We start from the raw sequence: 21,768 nt of genomic DNA on the forward strand, positions 1-21,768 counted from the left end.
TTACATTTTAAGACGAAATTTCGTTCTAAATTTGAGTTTTGCATATTTGATAAGTTTATTCCTTTTTTTATCATATGGATTCAAAGTCTCTTAAACACGTGTTACACCCAGAAAAAAGTGAACCCACCATGAAAGAAAATGTAGGTTTATACTAGAAAATATTAACAAAAATATTTTAGTATTTGCAAAATGACACAAATAAGTAAATAATTTTTGAAGTTGAATAAGTTGAGAAAAATTTTTTATTTGAAGTTGAAGAAAATTTACTAAAATTGATATTTTTTCTAATCCCAGCAAAAAAGCGTCTCTAAAAAAGTAATGAAATCATTCTTTTTGGATCCGGAAATGGTGCAAAATTGACACAGAAGCGATGAATTTAACATGGGCTTGTCATAGGACAGAAGTCCTCCATTTCAACAGTCGTTGCACTGAATTTGCATCACTTCTTTAGGTGTGAACCGAATTCAATGATTTGGATGTAAATTAAAAAAATTCTGTGATATTTTGTCAAATAAATAATTTTTATAATTTTTTATAATTTTTAATGGATTCTAAAGCTTGTCGGAAACGTTTGACCTCAAATATTTTCAAAAATTCACAATTTTTCCAGATTGGATTTAGAATTTTTGTTGACAAAATTTAAATGATTTGTACTATTTTATGAATTCTTACTCTGTTTGTAAACTATTTGAAACAAAAGCAGTTAAAATTATCCATTAAAAGTATGAAAAAACCATGTTATAAAAAATTTAATTGAAATAACTTCCTGGGTAGTTAAAATAAAGAACATCATTGGGAGTGGATCTTCTGGAAGTGCTTTTAAAGTTGTGCCTTTGGAAGAACTACCAAATTGTTTTTGCTGGAATGTTAAATAAAATTTCATATTTTCAAAGCAAAAAATGTTAAATTGTCTGTAGCGCTATATGAAGTTCTAGACAGACACAATTGAAGGAACATTTACTCATTTGATAAACTTATGAACTTAGTTTCAGCAAACTTCACCCATTTTAGGAAAATATAAAAAATTTCGTTGTCTTCTTTTGGGGGCAAAAACAACTTAAATTTCAAAATTCGGAGTAGATTTCACATTTTATATTCAAACTATAACATTGCGCCGAATTAAATGCTACTCTAGAAGTGGGTCAAATTTATTAAAACCAAGTTGACAATAGTTTTTACAGTGAAAGCATCAATTGTGTGTTTTTGAAAACGATCATATTATCCTGCTATAAGCAAATTTATCTCTCTAACACGATTAGTCAAATCATATTCCGAGAAGAGATATATTAAGTTCAGATATAAAATAAAATAATAAAGTCATTTTCAGCTTATTTTCAAGTCATTTTCAAACAAGTGTTGTCATCATTGTTTTGTCATACTCTCATTCATACTAAGCTTGAGATTATGCACATTACGGTGTTGTTGTATTAGGGGTTTATTTCAATGCAGCAAGGGGTCGCTGCGCTGCTACCGCAAAATTGTAAATAAACCAAAAATAGCAAAATTACACGCACCCATATGGACAATAAACGGCCTCTAGACGACCTACGCTCATTTATTCGCAATGAAAATAAGGCCAATACACAAACCCACACACACGCATAGTTCAACCACAGAGAGAAAGAAAAACTTGAATAAATTATGGAAAGCATTATAAGGAATGCTATAAGAGTCCTAAGAGCGAACTAAGAGTAATGAATCTCCAATTGAACGCTACAAGGCATTGGAACTTTTGAGATAAGCCGGTTTTTCTGCATGTGCTATGGACGTGAGAAAGAGAATTTTTTTATTTTCTCAAACAGAAGCAAAAACCCTAGGCGAAATCGGTATTGTGGGGGTTTCAACTGCAAGTATGTTCAGGTGGTGTATTTGATTGTGTTTGTGTGCAGCTAAGAATTTCTTCCCATTTTCCAAAGAATAATACATTATAGGTGGGGGAATCGTGGAGAGAAACACATAGAGAGAGGCCTATCTAAATTAGTGTGGGCACTTCGTCTATGGTCTCATCATTTCTTTTCATTCATTCGTTTGTTGGTCGTTCGAGACAACAGTTCAAAAATCAAAGAAAAATAAGCCAGTTGTGAAGATGTTGACTAAACAATTAAAAAAAAACATGAATAAAATAAAATCTAAACCTAACAATATAGATTTGAATAGAAAGTTATTGTGTTTTGTATGTGAGTGTTTAAAGATTAATTTGAAAATTCCTTTGAGAGCTTTGTGTTCTCGTGCTTATGCGGTTGAGTTGTTCGTATGGCTTAAGCATTTTGATTAAATGAGAAATGAATGAGTGATGACTTTAGAGAGCGTCAGTTGGTTTCTAAAGATATTCTTGCATTCCCATACCTATCGTTCAGTGGCGCAATATAAAATAACGGTATAAACGATACGACGACGGTTCGTAATAGTTGTTATAACAAATATAAAAACAAGAAAACTCAAACAAAATAAAGACTTACCGTGATTACTATGCAAGAAAAAAAAAAGAAACAAAATTTAGCTGTGTGAACATCACAGCAAAAAACAATGCACAAAAAAACAGAGCAAACAGCAACACCAACCAACGGATGAAACGCAGTTATTTTTGTCTGCACATAAAATTAAACATCTCAAACATTTTAAACTACCACAGGACCATACATGGAAGTTCGAAAAGTAAGGCAACATTGTTGTGATTTTTGAGCTACATTACCTTAATTTGTATTAAAAACTAAAGTATTTAGTAAGAAATACCTAAATTCGGATGAATGGACTACATGATACCCAAAACCCTGAGTTAGTCAAGCAACACTTGTGAAGGTTTTTATAATAAAAAAAAAGATATTTGTGCCACAATTGAAGAAGATTTCTTACCTAATGGTAGTATTACAGATATACATTGTCTGTATCGGAAATAGATCTAATTTGTATCTATGAATGTGGAGGATATTTTCCACTTATCAGAAGACGAGTTTCAGGTAAACGAGTTGAAACCAATCTACCAAATTAAAAAATTCTCATTTTGAAAGTTTCGATCAAATTTTGAAGGTTGTTATGAGAAAATAGGTGGCTGATATGTTTTGCAACCATCTTTCCTAAACCGCTCGTCTGACAAATGACAGTTCATTGTACCGTGTACAAGCTTTCAAAAGCCTTTTGATCTATTCGATTCACAAATAATGTTAGTCGTGATGGAATTCAAGCATGATGGTCTGTAGTGGGATTCTGTATTTCCTCACGATAATCACATCGTTTACGTTGTCTACGAAAAAAACTTGTTTGCACTAACGATCGTGTCATTCTGTAACTAATCTGTAGCAACTGTTGTTTAAGCTGTGTTGCACTTGGTAACCCTGCTACGAAAACCGGTGGAATGGAACAAAATCACAAAAACAGTTTGCAAAATTGGAAATTGTTTGCAAATTTTAAATAAATACACAAAGCTGGAAGAGAAAAATGGGCGATATTCTCAATCTATATGAAATTCCCTTTAATTTAAGACAATTTAAGGCAGTTTCGCCCGACAAAATTCTTAGAACGGCTTTTCACTATTTGATTTTTCAAATATTGAAGAAAACTCTTTTGTAATAGAAAAGGGATCCATTCTTTCCTATTAAAAATAACCTACATAATTAAAGACGCTATTTTGCATGAATGAAATTTTCTGCTGATAACGTCAATGCATTACAGAAAATATACAACCAAAAATCTTGGTTGTTTACTTAACGATGTATTTATTGTTATCTGCATAGAAAACCACACTGCTGATTTTAAACAATTGGAAATGTAGTTTGAAACGACTACCGAATAGCTTGGATGTTATTTTTCTTGTTATCCTTTCTTAACGATGAAATTCATCGTTAAAATTGAATACAGAATTCCACTACTGATTGTTTTATATTTGGCTACGAAACCACAAGTGGCTATCGTTGGAGCCCTCCAACATTTAAATGTGAATAAATCTTTAGTATTTCATACCATTACTCTTTACCGTAATACTGGCAGTGTTGCATCTCGTCCAAAAAGAGGACAAAAAATGGTAAAAACACCAGAAATGATCTGAAATTGAAGGCCAGAGCTGAACTTATCGCGAGAACAATTGCAATACTTATTGAGCTTGAGCTTCAGCCATTGACGTTCCATTTTCGTGTCAACCAAGAATGGGTTAAAACTAAGGTTGCTGGTTTCACACAATGGCCACCAAAATATTCGGATATAAATCCGTTGCACTTAGGGTATTTTGATCAGTACACCCACAAAAATAAATTACTTGGATCCAAAGATATCCATCTTGCCTTATGGATCATAGTTTTGAGAGCTGTCTAGCTTTAAATCTAGGCTCCATAAAATTAAAATTAGTATACAAATCACATTTATCGAATTTTTATTCTCTTATTCACATTAGCACAGCTATTCATGTGTACAAAAGTCAATTTAAAAATTCCAAATAACATTATCTTAACTAAAAAAATTAAACCAATGATGCAAAATCCTCAAAATAATAAATTAATGATTTTTCAAGCTAGAGGTCCTCAAAATATGTATTAGTCTATATTTGAAGTTTTTTTCTTTAATTAATCTTCTAGTTGATTTAAATATTGGGTATCTTCGGTCTACATGGGACATGATAGGGATATGCCACCCTGTGCCGTTAAAACCTTAGTTGAGGAGTCACTAAAAACAAAGACAAAACTCATTATGGGATGCGATGCAAATGCACATCATAGTATTTGGGGAAGTAGTGATACTAATGCAAGGGGAGAGTCGCTAATAGAGTTTATTTTGCGTACTAACCTGGTAGTTTGCAATAAGGGAGATGCACCAACCTTCGTCACCAGGAACAGACAAGAGGTTTTGGACGTAACGTTGACCTCTCCGGAACTGAATGATAAGATATCTGAGTGGCAAGTTTTGAGGGAACATAGCTTCTCAGATCACCGCTACATCAGTTTCAGATTGGCTGTTCGTACTTCAAAGACCATATTTCCGCCAAATGTTAGGAAAGCTGATTGGAATAGGTATAGGGAATCGTTCAATTCGATGATACCGGAAGTGCCGGAGACAAATATGGGCACTGTGCAAGATATCGAACACGCAGTGGAGCGGATTACGAAGGCCTTCAACATTTAACTGAAAGCTGCATGCCCTAGAGGAAAGCCAAGGGGAAAAAATCGGCCGCCATGGTGGACTACGGAGTTAAGTAATATGAGGAAATCCTGCAGGAAGCTCTTTAACAAAGCAAAGTCCACAAGAGCTCCGGAGGATTGGGACACTTACAAGATGAATCTGAGAGAATATAAACGAGAACTGAGAAGGTCTCAACAAAACTCTTGGGATGATTACTGTAGCAGTATTGAGAATACGTCAGAGGCTTCCAGACTACGGAAGGTACTAGCATCCACTAACACCGCTCCAGGTTTCATTAAAACATCGGAGGGAAATTGGACAACGTCCAGTGAGGAGACGTTGGAGGTACTTTTGGACACACACTTCCCTGGAAATCAGACGGTTGAACCATGTTCCGGCGGTGTAACAGAGGCTCAGCGATCATTTCCTATCGAGGAAATTGTGTCGGAATCTAGAATAAAATGGGCTTTAAATAGCTTTGGACCATTCAAATCCCCCGAACCTGATGGAATTACTCCGGCAGAGTTACAGGCAGTGGCTGGAAGAATTATCCCCTGGTTGACGGTGATATATAAACAATGTGTAAACTTAGCATATATTCCAGAAAAGTGGAGGGAAACAAAAGTCGTCTTCATACCTAAAGCAGGAAAAGCCTCTCACTCGAGTGCGAAGGATTTCCGACCAATCAGCTTATCCTCATTCCTACTTAAGACCCTGGAGAGGATGATAGACATGTATCTTAGAACTACCGTGGATTCAGGTTTGCTCTCGAAACGACAGCATGCATACTCGAAGGGCAGGTCTACTGAGACCGCATTGCATGAACTGGTCAGCTTTATTGAAAGCTCACTATCTGTCAAAGAATACACAATCGTGGCGTTTCTAGACATCGAAGGGGCGTTCAATAATATCCATCCGAGCTCGATATTAAATGGACTGACAACTCTGAATGTTGATCCAGGTATTCTTAGGCTGTTAGACGAACTTCTAATGAAGAGACGTATTTCAGCCACACTAGGGCAAGCAAACATACAAAGGTATGTGAACAGAGGCACTCCCCAAGGAGGAGTTCTATCACCTCTTCTTTGGAATGTTGCTATAAACAACCTTCTGGTTTCTCTAGAAAAAGAAAGGATAAAAGTGGTGGCATACGCAGATGATGTGGCGCTAGCAGTCAGGGGAAAATTCCCATCCACAATCAGAGATATTATACAGAGAGCTCTCCGGATGACTGAGAAATGGGCGAAAGATAATGGTCTTGGTGTAAATCCAGCAAAGACAGAAATAGTCATGTACTGCAAAGATCGCAAAACTCCCACGGTTAGGCCCATTTCCTTAGGGGGTACTGAAATTCCCTTTGGTGAGTGTGCAAAATACCTTGGCGTTATTTTGGACAGGAAGCTGAATTTTAGGCTTAATATTGAAGAGAGGGCGAGAAAAGCCACGGTAGCTTTGTACTCGTGCAAAAAGGCAATAGGGAAAAAGTGGGGACTAAGACCAAAAATTGTGCATTGGCTATACACGGCAGTGGTTAGACCTATAATGCTATATGGTGTTGTAGTCTGGTGGCCGGCACTTCAGAAACCGACTTGTTTAGATAAAGTTCAGCGTATGGCGAGCTTATGTATCTCAGGCGCATTTAGTAAGACAGGAACAGACTCCCTTAATGTCATGCTACATCTATTGCCTTTAGACATTTTGGCCAAACAGTCAGCTGCAACAACGGCTGTGCGGTTGCGCGAGCTATTGCTGTGGTCGGAAAAAATGTACGGTCATAGTTCGGTCCTCAAAGTAATGCCAGATGTGCCTAACGTAGTGGATTACACCCTGGCAAAACCACTTTTCGACAAAAAGTTTGAAACTCTAATTCCCAACAGTGAGGCGTGGTGTACACAGACCCCGGGGAATAAAAGATATATAGATTTCTATACTGATGGCTCCAAATTGAATGGACAAGTATATTCTAAAGATCTGGAAATTCGAATAGCGAAAAGATTACCTAATCACTGTAGTGTTTTTCAGGCTGAAATATTGGCAATAAGAGATGTGGTGAATTGGCTGAGAAGTAATGTTCCAACAAATATTGGCATTAATATATACTCAAACAGTCAACCTGCAATAAAATCCTTGGACTCTGTGTTCCTTAACTCAAAAACGGCCATAGACTGCCGCAAATCTCTCAACGAGATGGCTGAGCAGTACAATATTCACCTAATATGGGTGCCTGGTCATAGGAACATACCGGAGAACTGTGAAGCAGATGTGTTAGCAAGGATAGGAGCTACCTTACATATTCCAGGGGAACTAGAATCTGTTGGTATGCCTCTGGCCACCTGCAAGCTCTTACTGCGTGAGAAGGCTGTTATGATGGCCAATATTCGTTGGGAAAATTGTAAGGGTTGTAACGACACCAAGCAAATATGGCACCATTTAAACTTAAACCGCACACTAGATATGCTAGTGTTCTCAAGGCGCCAGATAGCACTCCTAATATCTGCTATAACGGGTCGCTGCCTGATAGGCGAATTTGCAAAAACTATAGGTGCGAAGTATAATGACTATTGTATAAGCTGTCATGACGTGGAGGAAAAGGAATCAATTAAACACCTCTTGTGTGAGTGTCCTGCTTTTTGTGTAAGGCGTAAGCGAATTTTAGGAGCATATAGCTTTAGATTACTGGCTGACCTGGAAAACGTTAACTTAAGCAGTTTGTTAATGTTCTTGGAGCAATCTGGTTGGTTCCACAAAAGTAAATAATAGAGAAGGTTCAGTGGTTAAGACTAGAAGTGCCCATATGTAATAGGTACTTTTAGTTAAATGTGGTATCACAATGGACTGAATAGTCTAAGTGAGCCTGAAATTTAATCGGGCTGCCACTTTAACCTAACCTAACCTAACCTAGTTGATTTAAACATTTAAATTTAAAGTAATTTAAATATAAACACAAAGAAATAACCCACTAAGGCACTAGAACCAATTTAACGCTATTTTAGTTCATAGAATTGTATGTTTAGAGAAAGTTTCCTTGACTTTAATAATTGTTTTGCGTATGTTACCTAAATAAACTAAACAAGGTAGCAATTTATACACAAATGAAACTTACATATTTATAAAATTCATATTTTCACCAAATTAATTTAGAGTTTTTTTTTTTTTTTAAATTGGAAACATCGTGAACTTCGTATGGCGCTAAAGACATTTTTACAATTTTGAAGACCAATTGATTCCCTTAAACTAAAGGGTGATTTGTTAAGAGCTTGATAACTTTAAAAAAAAAAACGCATAAAATTTGCAAAATCTCATCGGTTCTTTATTTGAAACGTTAGATTGGTCCATGACATTTACTTTTTGAAGATAATTTCATTTAAATGTTGACCGCGGCTGCGTCTTAGGTGGTCCATTCGGAAAGTCCAATTTTTGGCAACTTTTTCGAGCATTTCGGCCGGAATAGCCCGAATTTCTTCGGAAATGTTGTCTTCCAAAGCTGGAATAGTTGCTGGCTTATTTCTGTAGACTTTAGACTTGACGTAGCCCCACAAAAAATAGTCTAAAGGCGTCAAATCGCATGATCTTGGTGGCCAACTTACCGGTCCATTTCTTGAGATGAATTGTTCTCCGAAGTTTTCCCTCAAAATGGCCATAGAATCGCGAGCTGTGTGGCATGTAGCGCCATCTTGTTGAAACCACATGTCAACCAAGTTCAGTTCTTCCATTTTTGGCAACAAAAAGTTTGTTGGCATCGAACGATAGCGATCGCCATTCACCGTAACGTTGCGTCCAACAGCATCTTTGAAAAAATACGGTCCAATGATTCCACCAGCGTACAAACCACACCAAACAGTGCATTTTTCGGGATGCATGGGCAGTTCTTGAACGGCTTCTGGTTGCTCTTCACTCCAAATGCGGCAATTTTGCTTATTTACGTAGCCATTCAACCAGAAATGAGCCTCATCGCTGAACAAAATTTGTCGATAAAAAAGCGGATTTTCTGCCACTGATTTTGGTAATAAAATTCAATGATTTGCAAGCGTTGCTCGTTAGTAAGTCTATTCATGATGAAATGTCAAAGCATACTGAGCATCTTTCTCTTTGACACCATGTCTGAAATCCCACGTGATCTGTCAAATACTAATGCATGAAAATCCTAACCTCAAAAGAATCACCCTTTACAAAATAATTTTTTTGAGGTCTGTGCGTAATAGGCGTTTTTTAACCAAAATTTTCCTTCATTCACTGTTTTTTTTGTTTTTTTTTTTTTTTGAGTGCATTATGACAATATTTATTCGAGCTTATTTGACAAAAAGATTAAGGGAATTTATATTATTAAGTTATTGAAAAGAAAATAGCGTATACCGAACTTCTCAAGCCTGACTATACACATGTTTCATCGCTGGCTTATTCGAATTTGCATAGCCTTTAGTACACTGAAAAAAAAGCATGCCCGGTTCCAAAGATTTTGTCTTTACTTTAAAAATTTTGGTATTGATTCCGAGCCAAAGAAGCGGAGAATACAAGTAAGGATACTTTTAAGACACAATTCTCTTTTAAATTTGGGTTTTGTGTATTTGCTTCTAGGAAGCAAATTTTAAATTTTTCGCTTTTTCAGCTTTTTTTCTTCATATGCTATCAAAGTCCTTTAAAAACTAGTTAACGACAACTTTATTTTCAAAATTAAGACTCGACTTCCAGTAGTAATTATGCTATGTTTCAAGTAAAAAGCGTCTCTAAAATGAAGTGTTGAAAAACATGTCCTATATTCGAACGATTTTTTGCTTTGTAGTCAAGATGCAAAAAGACAACAAATTTAAAGACAATTTCATTAAATTTAAAGAATTTTTCTGAATTATAGAAAGTCAAGTTGACCTTAGCCCTAACGTTTTTTCTTTCATGTTATGATACCCATTTTTAAGTGACTTCATTGAAAAGTTTATCGACTTTTGGACAAGGAAAAAAACTTTATATTAGAGAAATGCGTCTTCTATGCTAAGCAAAATTAGCATTCGTATTTTAAAGACATGAAATCTTTGACCCCACGACAATATTTTTTCAGTGTATATAACTGGCGGGGGAGATGATTCAATAAATTCTAAGAAATATGTCTTTAATTGCGTGTCCTAAAATGTCGGTTGCATAAACTTTCGTAGGATATGCCAAAATTATGGAATATACAATTTAATAATACTAAGTACAAATTCGTTTAAAATAATGAAATTTTAATTTAAAAAAAATTATATTTATATTTATATTTGTTTCAAACATTGTTTTTCCGTTAAGGTAGTATGTCTTTGAATTTTCCTTAAAGTAAAGAAAAACAGTTTTGATTTAAAGAAATCATCTTTAAATTGACTGAATTATTGAATCTTTAGATTGAAGATAAAAAGGCTTCAAATATAGGTTAAGACTTATTTTGAGGATTTGCATCTTTGGTTTAAAGATTTTTTTTTGAATTAAGTAAACACTTTTTACTTCGAAGTTTCGCTATAATTTGGATTTTTAAACTGAAATATATTTGTATGTGAATAGCTTTATTAATATATCGAAAAAATAACTATGTGAGATCTGTATCCTAATTTTAATTTGATTGATCCTAGATTTAAAGCCAAATAGGTCACTAAAAAATTCTCTATTTTAAAGAAGACGCATCTTTGGCTAGAAATCAATACCAAAACCCTTAAGGGAAGGTCAAAATCTTTGGATCCAAGTAAACTGTTGTTTTTTGAGTGTACTTTTTTAATCTGTCCTTAAACTATGCCTGTACCCAACTTTTCAACACCATGAGCATTTTTTACTTGATGTACAAAACTTTCTCCAAGGTCATACCCCCCTTGTAGCCTTAAGCCTACCCACCATATACTGTACAGTGCATTATCACATTGTGCATTGCACACATCTTCCATTGCTAACTGACCTCCTTGTCATTAATGAGACCTTGAATGAGACTGTGTGTCTCAGATGCTCTCGTTCCATAGCGCCTCCTATATACATTGCTGGCTTATTAGTGTAAAAAAGCATTTCAAATGCCAGACAATTGAAAAAAACACACACACAGAAGAAGAAGAAAAAATATAAATACGTGAACAAGTGGTGATAATAGTCTGGCATGCAAATTCAATGACCGAACAGTAACTGAAGCAAGAGCTGCCGCGGTCGCAGCATTATTAGCAACCGGATGTTTGGTCTGGTCCAGTATCCGAAAAATTTGACTGAGAAGACAAAAAACTGCAACAACACAACAACAATAACACACCAAATCCAACAAAAACAAAACAGTCATCAACCAACACAAAATGAATTGCATAAATGAATGGACGTTTGAATGAATGGACCTAAAAAGTTTTGCACATACGCACACTCACACACACTTAAACTCGCCGATTACGACTTTGAGTGAAACAGCTGAAGCGGGGAATTTAGTACAAATGTTTGACTGAGCGATTACTAACGTTAGACTAACCGCCCAATCGACAGCCATTAACTGAGAGGCTTAGCCAAAGGAAATCAAAATTACTTTTCATTCATAAATTCTATGACGCCCACATTTAAGCTGTGAATTTTTATCAAATGTTATCTGTGGTATACAAAAATATTCTACACGGAGAGTTGTGGTCCAACCTACTTGACCAAATATTCGAAGAGTATTGAAAATATGAAAGTGATAGCCCAAGAAAAGGTAGCCATTGAAAAACATAAACGGTCATAAGCACAAACAATTGTCCTCCGTACACCGAAAGAATTCTCTTCGTTAATTTTCGAAGAATTCTTCATTAACTATTCTTCGTGAATTCTTCATTAAAACAACGAAATTTTCACTCATTTTCGTAAGTTTTACGAAGAACATTTTACGAATATACGAAACATACACCAAAAGAATCCTCTTCGTTAATTTTACGAAGAATTCTTCATTAACTATTCTTCGTGAATTCTTCATTAAAACAACGAAATTTTCACTCATTTTCGTAAGTTTTACGAAGAACATTTTACGAATATACGAAACATCTACGAAATATTCTACATTAATTTTTCTTCGTAAAAGTTTCGTATTTTTAACGAAACTTTCTTAAAATTTCATGATTTTTGTGAAGAAGTTTTTACTAATTTATGAATATATTACGAAACATTCTGCGTTAGAATTACTTCATAAAAAGTACGAAACATTTTCTTTAAAATAACGAAGTAGTTTCATTGATAATGTGCTTGAGTGTATTCCTTTATTCAATTTTTTAATATATGTCTATGCTACTTCTCATTTGGGTGACAGCATGCTATGAATAAAAGTGAAGCAATAAAACTGAAAATTGTTCAAAAACTTAAGATGTAAAGTAGTGATGACATTTTTCAAATTTGTTACTACAACCAAATGCACTTTGGACTATAAATTTTTTTTCTAAAAGTTCGAACATTTTTCAAAAACAGTACGAAAGCTTTTCAAAAAAAGTACGAAACATTTTTATAAAAAGAACGAAATTGTTTCATAAAAAGTACGAAAATTTTTCATAAAAAGTACGATTTTTTTTACGAACTACGAAAAATTTGGAAGAACTTTTTTGTTATGTTATGGATATATGTCGGATGGTACTACAAATGTTCCATATCGCCCCGATATAAACCGACACCCAAATTTGACTTCTTGACCTTCCTGAAAGAGCATCTTTCATGTCATCCTGTTGAAATTTGGTACGTCATGTCAGTATACGCCCTCTAAGTCTAATTATCCAATACACCTAATATCCCAGATTTGATTTTTGAAGTGTACTGGAGGAGTAAATTTCATACGATGCGCTTCGGGAAGCTTTGAAACACTCAGAAATGTCACCAGCATTACTGAGAGGGGATAATCCACCGCTGAAAAACTTTTTGGTGTTTGGTCTAAACTGGGATTGAAACCATGACCCTTTGTGTGCAAGACGGGCATACTTAGCATTGCACCACCATGGAATTTAACTCTCCAGAGAAAACGTGTTGCTGTCCATGTGGTTTTTATATTGTAATCTTTGAAGCCGCTACATTATATTTAGTCTTATTTCGGTGCGGCAAGCTTTCTGTATCATTCGTGGTTTTCGGGCGAATATTTCCACTTTCAGAGTGGACATTCTTCTTTAAAATTCTTTCCAATTTTATTAACGTCCACTATTAATCGGCAGTTTGAGGCCCTTAGTTTAATCCCAGTATTAGTAGTTTCTCTGGCTTAATTATATTATCTTATTGGAAATTGCCCAAGGTTCCTGGGTAAAAATCTATACGCAGTTTACTTTTTTATTCTGGTTGCAACTTCGATCCGCTCCGCAGAATAACGTTTCGCCGTCCATGTGTATTCTCTGAAGTTGCTGGTATAACTACATTAAATTTCGTCTTATTTCTGTTTCATTCACATCCAGAGAAGGAATATGATCACCTCAAACTTGTTTTAAGAGCAAAATGTTATTTTTGGGTGGTGACCATGTAACATGGTTTTCGCAACCATGTTATTTTCGCGGAAATCATGTATCTGATTTCGGCAAGCAGGTTATATTTGACGAGAAAATAACATTTTAGTGACAAACATGTTACATGGTCACCATAGAAAAATAAGATTTTGCTCTTGAAACGTGTTTGAGGTGATCATATTCCTTCTCTGCGTGCATGGTATTTCGGGCGTGGATTTCCTCTTTCGGAGTGGATAGTTCTTCGCGAAAACTCTTTCTATTTATATCAATGTCCACTATTCATAGGCAGTCATAGTTCCAGTATTGATGGTTTGCATGACCCAATTCAGTTACCTCATTGGTAATAGTTCAAGGTCCCTGGGACACATCTTCTTCTATCTTAAATAGTTTATTCTGTTTGTAAATTTGATCTGGCGGAGGTTGATATGGGAAACTTGGCTCATTCACGTTGTATTTGGCTGGTTTCTTCATCTCTTTTTGTTTCCGATTCCGAGACTCCGAAATCACGAAGAAAGCCTTTGTTTGTGGTTAGAGTGAACGACTGTACTTGGTTGTTTTTCCCAGGCCTCTCTCCAGATTCGTACTGCCTAGACTTCATATGAAGTGCTTCAATTTAAAAATGGGGATTTTGACTTTATGGTTTGAGAAGTTGAACAAGTTTTCAATTTTTTCCAAACATAGAACGGATCGAACATTAAGATTTGGTGGATTTACCAAGGCCAAGATGACCAAAATGATGGGCATACAATAGATCCTGGACCTCCCAAGCCCTTCACATTTCGGACATCATGTGGTCTACTTCCCAGGCATATTTCTTCAATATTTTAAAGTGTTATCTGTAGTATTGTCAACGACAATTTATTCCTATGTTGATTAGTTTCGATCTCATCCTTCTGAGCACAATCATTTCAATCAATTTAAGTATTGAGCCGAAAAGTTTACATTTATACCATAGGTCCTACTGTATGCGAAGACAAAGTGGTGGTCTTACAGATCGATGATTTCCCAAAACAATGACAATACACAGATTAAGTTGATTTCAAATGTGATATTCAAGATGAATCACAATTTCGAAAACTGTGGTCAAGTGGGATAGATGTTTTTCGGTGTCATGTAAACACAGACTTTGCGAAAACACCTTATGTCAATGTTGAAAATTCAAATTGTGTTTGGTGCTTAGCCCCAACTAGCTCACTGGCCCGGCAAGAGATAAGCCAATGATTATGATGGAAATGCAAAACAAGAAAAGCAAGTGGAGCAGTGGGTTGGGGAGGATGATGGACCAGATGATTGTATTGTATGGCGTTAGATTGCTAGATGTGAGTGAAGTGAAAAACAAAAGTTCCAACGACATCTCTGAAGCTCTGCATCCATCCACATACATCAGTAATGCCGAATGAAATGAAGCCGTTTGTCTTTCAATCCACCCATCAACGTCATCAAACACCCGGAGTTGTTTGCTTTGGCTAATTGAATTTCTATAATTTTTTAATGCACTGACATGCCAAAGTCAAAGTTTGCTACAGCCCAACAACATTGACAATATTCCACCTAGACATCTCACAAAAATTAGAGGAATTTCGAATTCTGGCCTCCTTCTCTTAGATTTACGAAAATCGCTTGCAGCTGCCATCGTTCCACAAACATTGATTTTACTTCATGTTACCTGTTTCCATTTTTTTTATTTTCGTAAGCTTAATTATGTTCCCTTAATTTGAAGATACAGGTTAATGCATCACCATCACCTTTGCAGGGCCAAACGATGGCAATCGAATGGATTTTCCAAACCAGTTATTCATTCATTTCGCTTAAAAAAAAAAAAGAAAACTGGAAAATTTCCTTATCCACTTTTGTTTTGGCACTTTCTTCTCAATTCGTCGTATGCACCTTAGCAATTTGCTATACTTCATCCTTGCTGATTACATCAGTTTTAATTACAAAATACCAAGTTTATTTAAGATACCCAGCAAAAGTCGACCGAAGGGAAGGGTTTCAAAGGAAGAAGGGAAGAGTGATTTTAGTCAGTTAACCTGGGTGTAGTAATTCAGATATTCGTCCTGCAATTACCCTGGTTTTTTCTTGTGTATATCAACGATTTCCCATTACTGTGTGTTCCACATACCCTGCAGTTTGTTCCTGTTGATTCAATTCATCTTTTTTCCTATAGCCTGACGAAAGAGAATTTTAAATTTCCCTCCCCCCCAAAAAAAAGGATATGGTGTAAAATTTTATTAACTTTGCTTTCGGCGATGATGATGATGACGATGATATAGTCAAACGAAAAGTGACTTTTATTTCATATCAGCAAACATGAAGGTATTAATTATGCGCAAATTCATTTAGTCATTGAAGTTAATTGAAAATCACAAAGGCGCGTCAACGGCTTTTTTAATGCATTACTATGGCCTTAAATTCATCGAAGAAAAATTTAAATTTCGGAATCATCCATACTGCACTAAGAGGTGTTAGGTTAGGTTGAAGAACAAATCTAGGTCTCACACTAAAACTGATATATGCGTACAATTAAAACAATATTGACCTAATACGGAGGTTACCTTTCATTTGGCGGCAGATGGCATTTTTTACGTTATACGTACTCAGAACTTTTTGACATACGAGCAACTTAAAAGATTCATCACGCCCAAAAATATTGGGATTAAACGTGAACATTTTCGTGCGTTAATTTTTTACAACTTTCGCCACAACAACAATGCATCATTGAATTTTAGGGGAAGAAGTTACGTCAAGGACCAGTGTTTATCGATAGCATGGTAAACTTCAGTTTACTCCAAGACGAATTTCGTGAATGTCATCCAAAATGAGTTGCTGTTACCGAAACCATAGGTACAGTGCGCCAACTGATATTGCAAGATCATCATGTGATCTATTGGGAGATTTAGACAACCTTGGGCGTTAGTGGGACCAGCATACATTCAATATTGCATGAACATTTAACCGTCAAAAAAAATTGTTCGCGTTGGATCCACGGTTGCCACAGTTGGTAGAATTCTACCAAAAATTTTAAATTTTTTTTGATTGGTAGATTGTTAGAATTCTTGATATTTTGGTAGATTTTCAACTTTTTATAGAAATTAAATGTTCATCAAATTTCCTAAGGAATAAAATTTTGGGAAATTTTTCTATAGAAATAAAATTTGGGAACATTTTCTATTGAAATAAACTTTTGGCAAAATTTTCCATAGAAATAAAATGTTGTCACAATTTTCTCTTGTAATAAAATTTTGGTAAAATTTTTTGTAGAAATAAAATATTGGCAAAATTTTCTGTAAAAATTAAATTTTTGGCAAAATTTTCTATAAAAATAAAATTTAGGCAAAATTTTCTATACACCCTCAAAAAAACGCTTCTCTAACATATGTTCCAAACATATTTTGCAGGAAGCATATATATTATTGGATGCTGCCGAAACATTAATGTGTTTGTTTTATGTGAACATATTGTATGTTTGGAAGCATTTTGAGCCCAAAAATAGTATATGCTTGGAAGAATTTTCCCCAAAGAAGATTGTGCTCATTCCCTCACATAATTTTCATTTCCACGAAATTTTTTAGTTCTTGGCACCTTTTTCTGTAATACAAATAATGTTGAAGAAATTATTCAATTTTATAATTTTTTTAAATTTTATCTTTCGAGAATCGAACCGAGGACTATACCGTTTGTAAGCCATCACACTATCTACTGAGCTACGTAGCTGTTATGGCCATCAATAGACAATTATCGTTATAAGTTATATTTTTGTAGCATAGTCTGCAGCGCCCACGAGCCGATGCAAACAAAACATTATTTAACAGAAACATACATTTGTTGGCCACGTGGAGCAGTAGTTAGCATATCTGCCTTGCATGCAAAGGGTCGTGGTTTCAATCCCTGCTCCGACTAAACACCATTTTTATACCCTCCATCATAGGATGGGGGTATATTAACTTTGTCATTCCGTTTGTAACACATAGAAATATTGCTTAAGACCCCATAAAGTATATATATTCTGGGTCGTGGTGAAATTCTGAGTCGATCTAAGAATGTCCGTCCGTCCGTCCGTCTGTTGAAATCACGCTAACTTCCGAACGAAACAAGCTATCGACTTGAAACTTGGCACAAGTAGTTGTTATCGATGTAGGTCGGATGGTATTGAAAATGGGCCATATCGGTCCACTTTTACGTATAGCCCCCATATAAAGGCACTCTCAGATTTGGCTTGTGGAGCCTCTAACAGAAGCATATTTTATCCGATCTAGCTGAAATTTGGTACATAGTGTTGGTATATGGTCTCTAACAACCATGCAAAAATTGGTCCATATCGGTCCATAATTATATATAGCCCCCATATAAACCGATCCCCAGATTTGGCTTGTGGAGCCTCTAAAAGAAGTATATTTCATCCGATCCGGCTGAAATTTGGTACATGGTGTTAGTATATGGTCTCTAACAACCATGCAAAAATTGGTCCACATCGGTCCATAAATATATATAGCCCCCATATAAACCGATCCCCAGATTTGGCTTGCGGAGCCTAAAAGAGAAGCAAATTTCATCCGATCCGGCTGAAATTTGGTACATGGTGTTGGTATATGGTCTCTAATAACCATGCAACAATTGGTCCACATCGGTCCATAATTATATATAGCCCCCATATAAACCGATCCCCAGATTTGGCTTGCGGAGCCTCAAAGAGACGAAAATTTCATCCAACCCGTCTGAAATTTGGTACATGATGTTGGTATATGGTCTCTAGCAACCATGCAAAAATTGGTCCATATCGGTCCTTAATTATATATAGCCCCCATATAAACCGATCCCCAGATTTGGCTTGTGGAGCCTCTAAGAGAAGCATATTTCATCCGATCCGGCTGAAATTTGGTACATGGTGTTGGTATATGGTCTCTAACAATCATGCAAAAATTGGTCCACATCTGTCCATAATTATATATAACCCCCATATAAACTGATCCCCAGATTTAGCTTGCGGAGCCTCAAAGAGAAGCAAATTTCATCCGATTCGGCTGAAATTTGGTACATGATGTTGGTATATGGTCTCTAACAACCGTGACAGAATTGGTCCATATCGGTCCATAATTATATATAGCCCCCATATAAAACGTTCTCCAGATTTAACCTCCGGAGCCTCTTGGAGGAGCAAAATTCATCCGATCCGGTTCAAATTAGGAACGTGGTGTTAGTATATGGTCGCTAACAACCATACCAAAATTGGTCCAATCACACAAAAATTGGTCTATTTCGGTTCATAATCATGGTTGCCACTCGAGCCAAAAATAATCTACCAAAATTTTATTTCTATAGAAAATTTTGTCAAAATTTTATTTCTATAGAAAATTTTGTCAAAATTTTATTTCTAGAGAAAATTTTGTTAAAATTTTATTCGGTTCATAATAAAATTTTCATCTTTCTCAAAATTTTATTTTTATAGAAAATTTTGTTCAAATTTTATCCGGTTCATAATCATGGTTGCCACTCGAGCCACAAATAATCTACCAAGATTTTATTTCTATAGAAAATTTTGTCAAATGTTTATTTCTATAGAAAATTTTGTTAAAATTTTATTTCTGTAGAAATTTTTGTCAAAATTTTCTTTCAATAGAATATTTTGTCAAAATTTTTATTTTTATAGAAAATTTTGTGAAAATTTTATTTCTATAGAAAATTTTGTTAAAATTTTATTTCTGTAGAAAATTTTGTCAAAATTTTATATCTACTTTGTCAAACTGAATTATATACGTATTGGATCGATCTTTTTTGATTTAATATATACCACGTATGGACTTACATACAATTTAGAAGATGGTGTTAGGAGGTTTTAAGATACCTTGCCATCGGCAAGCGTTACCGCAACTTAAGTAATTCGATTGTGGATGGCAGTGTTTAGAAGAAGTTTCTACGCAATCCATGATGGAGGGTACATAAGCTTCGGCCTGGCCGAACTTACGGCCGTATATACTTGTTTTTTTATTGTACAATCAGAGCGGAAAAAGTGCATCGACAATGGGTTCAAACGCCTTCAAGAGTGTATAGATCTCAATGGGGAATATTTTGAAAATAAAGCGATTCGGTTCGATGATTAATATGTGCTTTTGTTCTCCAATTCCGAAAAAAGGCAACCCTAAATTTTAGGACAGGCAATGCAGAATGGATAATAAGGAGATGTTTTTTTTTTTAATAAAGACATTTTACAGAAAGTTTACAAACATTGCTTTAAATACGTTCCTCTTTAAATTTAGAAAACGAATCTATAAAATATGCTTTCCCCCTTTATTCTTTGATCTTTATAAAGGGTGATTTGTTAAGAGCTTGATAACTTTTTTTTTTTTAAAAACGCATAAAATTTGCAAAATCTCATCGGTTCTTTATTTGAAACGTTAGATTGGTTCATGACATTTACTTTTTGAAGATAATTTCATTTAAATGTTGACCGCGGCTGCGTCTTAGGTGGTCCATTCGGAAAGTCCAATTTTGGGCAACTTTTTCGAGCATTTCGGCCGGAATAGCCCGAATTTCTTCGGAAATGTTGTCTTCCAAAGCTGGAATAGTTGCTTATTTCTGTAGACTTTAGACTTGACGTAGCCCCACAAAAAATAGTCTAAAGGCGTCAAATCGCATGATCTTGGTGGCCAACTTACCGGTCCATTTCTTGAGATGAATTGTTCTCCGAAGTTTTCCCTCAAAATGGCCATAGAATCGCGAGCTGTGTGGCATGTAGCGCCATCTTGTTGAAACCACATGTCAACCAAGTTCAGTTCTTCCATTTTTGGCAACAAAAAGTTTGTTAGCATCGAACGATAGCGATCGCCATTCACCGTAACGTTGCGTCCAACAGCATCTTTGAAAAAATACGGTCCAATGATTCCACCAGCGTACAAACCACACCAAACAGTGCATTTTTCGGGATGCATGGGCAGTTCTTGAACGGCTTCTGGTTGCTCTTCACTCCAAATGCGGCAATTTTGCTTATTTACGTAGCCATTCAACCAGAAATGAGCCTCATCGCTGAACAAAATTTGTCGATAAAAAAGCGGATTTTCTGCCAACTTTTCTAGGGCCCATTCACTGAAAATTCGACGTTGTGGCTCGTTAGTAAGTCTATTCATGATGAAATGTCAAAGCATACTGAGCATCTTTCTCTTTGACACCATGTCTGAAATCCCACGTGATCTGTCAAATACTAATGCATGAAAATCCTAACCTCAAAAGAATCACCCTTTATTTCATTCGATTTAACTTGAAAAAGAGAATGTTCATTTTAAAATATTGTATAAAAATTTCCCCTACTCATATATTTTTCAAATTCTTCACTACACTACATGAGTAGTTCATAGAAAATTTGCTGGATATGTGACACAGAGTGAATGGCGGTTGACTTGAATTTAACACAAAATGGTACCCAGAGGTACTCCTACTACATGAGAATTTTCATTGTGATTTTCAAAAAGGATGGAGAATAAGCCACCAACTACAAACATTTTATTGCTTATCATGTACATTCATAGCAATAAAGAACATAAAAATTGTTCAAAAAAAAGCTGCTGGTGGCTAAAATTTTTGGGATATAAATGTATTATGAATGGATAAATGTTGGTCTGCAGCATTATTTTGAACATCAGAGTGGGTCATAAATATACAAACCGTGTAATTGAACATGATACAAAAACACACAGACTTTGCATTAAACCCAATGAAATATGAATTGTGTAAATGTGAATTAATTTTGTTTAATTCGGTTGTTTAATTAGGCTTTTGGGAATTGTTTAGGGTAATTAAATTAAATTTTGTGATTTTGTCATATGTAAAAATTTTGCATGAAATTTATTTTAAAGCTAAGAGCAGATATATATGATTTCGAAAAAAAGTTTGATGTTATTTAATTACAAGAACGACATACAACAGGAGAATTGATAAATGACATGGATTGACTATAAATGACATGCAATGACTATGTTACCAACTTTAGGAATGTTTATAATATTTTGACAAAAAAAAAAAAAAAAAAACAAAAAAAACAAAACAAAAAAAATTTATGTCTTTTCTTTCATACACGAAATCTTATATTCTATGAAAAAAACCATTTAATCAATTTGGTTTTTAATTATACCGAAAATCTAATACAATAACTAACTGGACCAACTAATTTTTAAAATTGGCCTTATTGATTGACATTAACGTTGTCGTGATTGAAATAGTTTCAATTACAAATTAATTGAATCAATTA

This window comes from Haematobia irritans, chromosome 5 (assembly GCF_050003625.1).
Source record: "Haematobia irritans isolate KBUSLIRL chromosome 5, ASM5000362v1, whole genome shotgun sequence".
In the NCBI taxonomy this organism is placed as follows: domain Eukaryota; kingdom Metazoa; phylum Arthropoda; class Insecta; order Diptera; family Muscidae; genus Haematobia; species Haematobia irritans.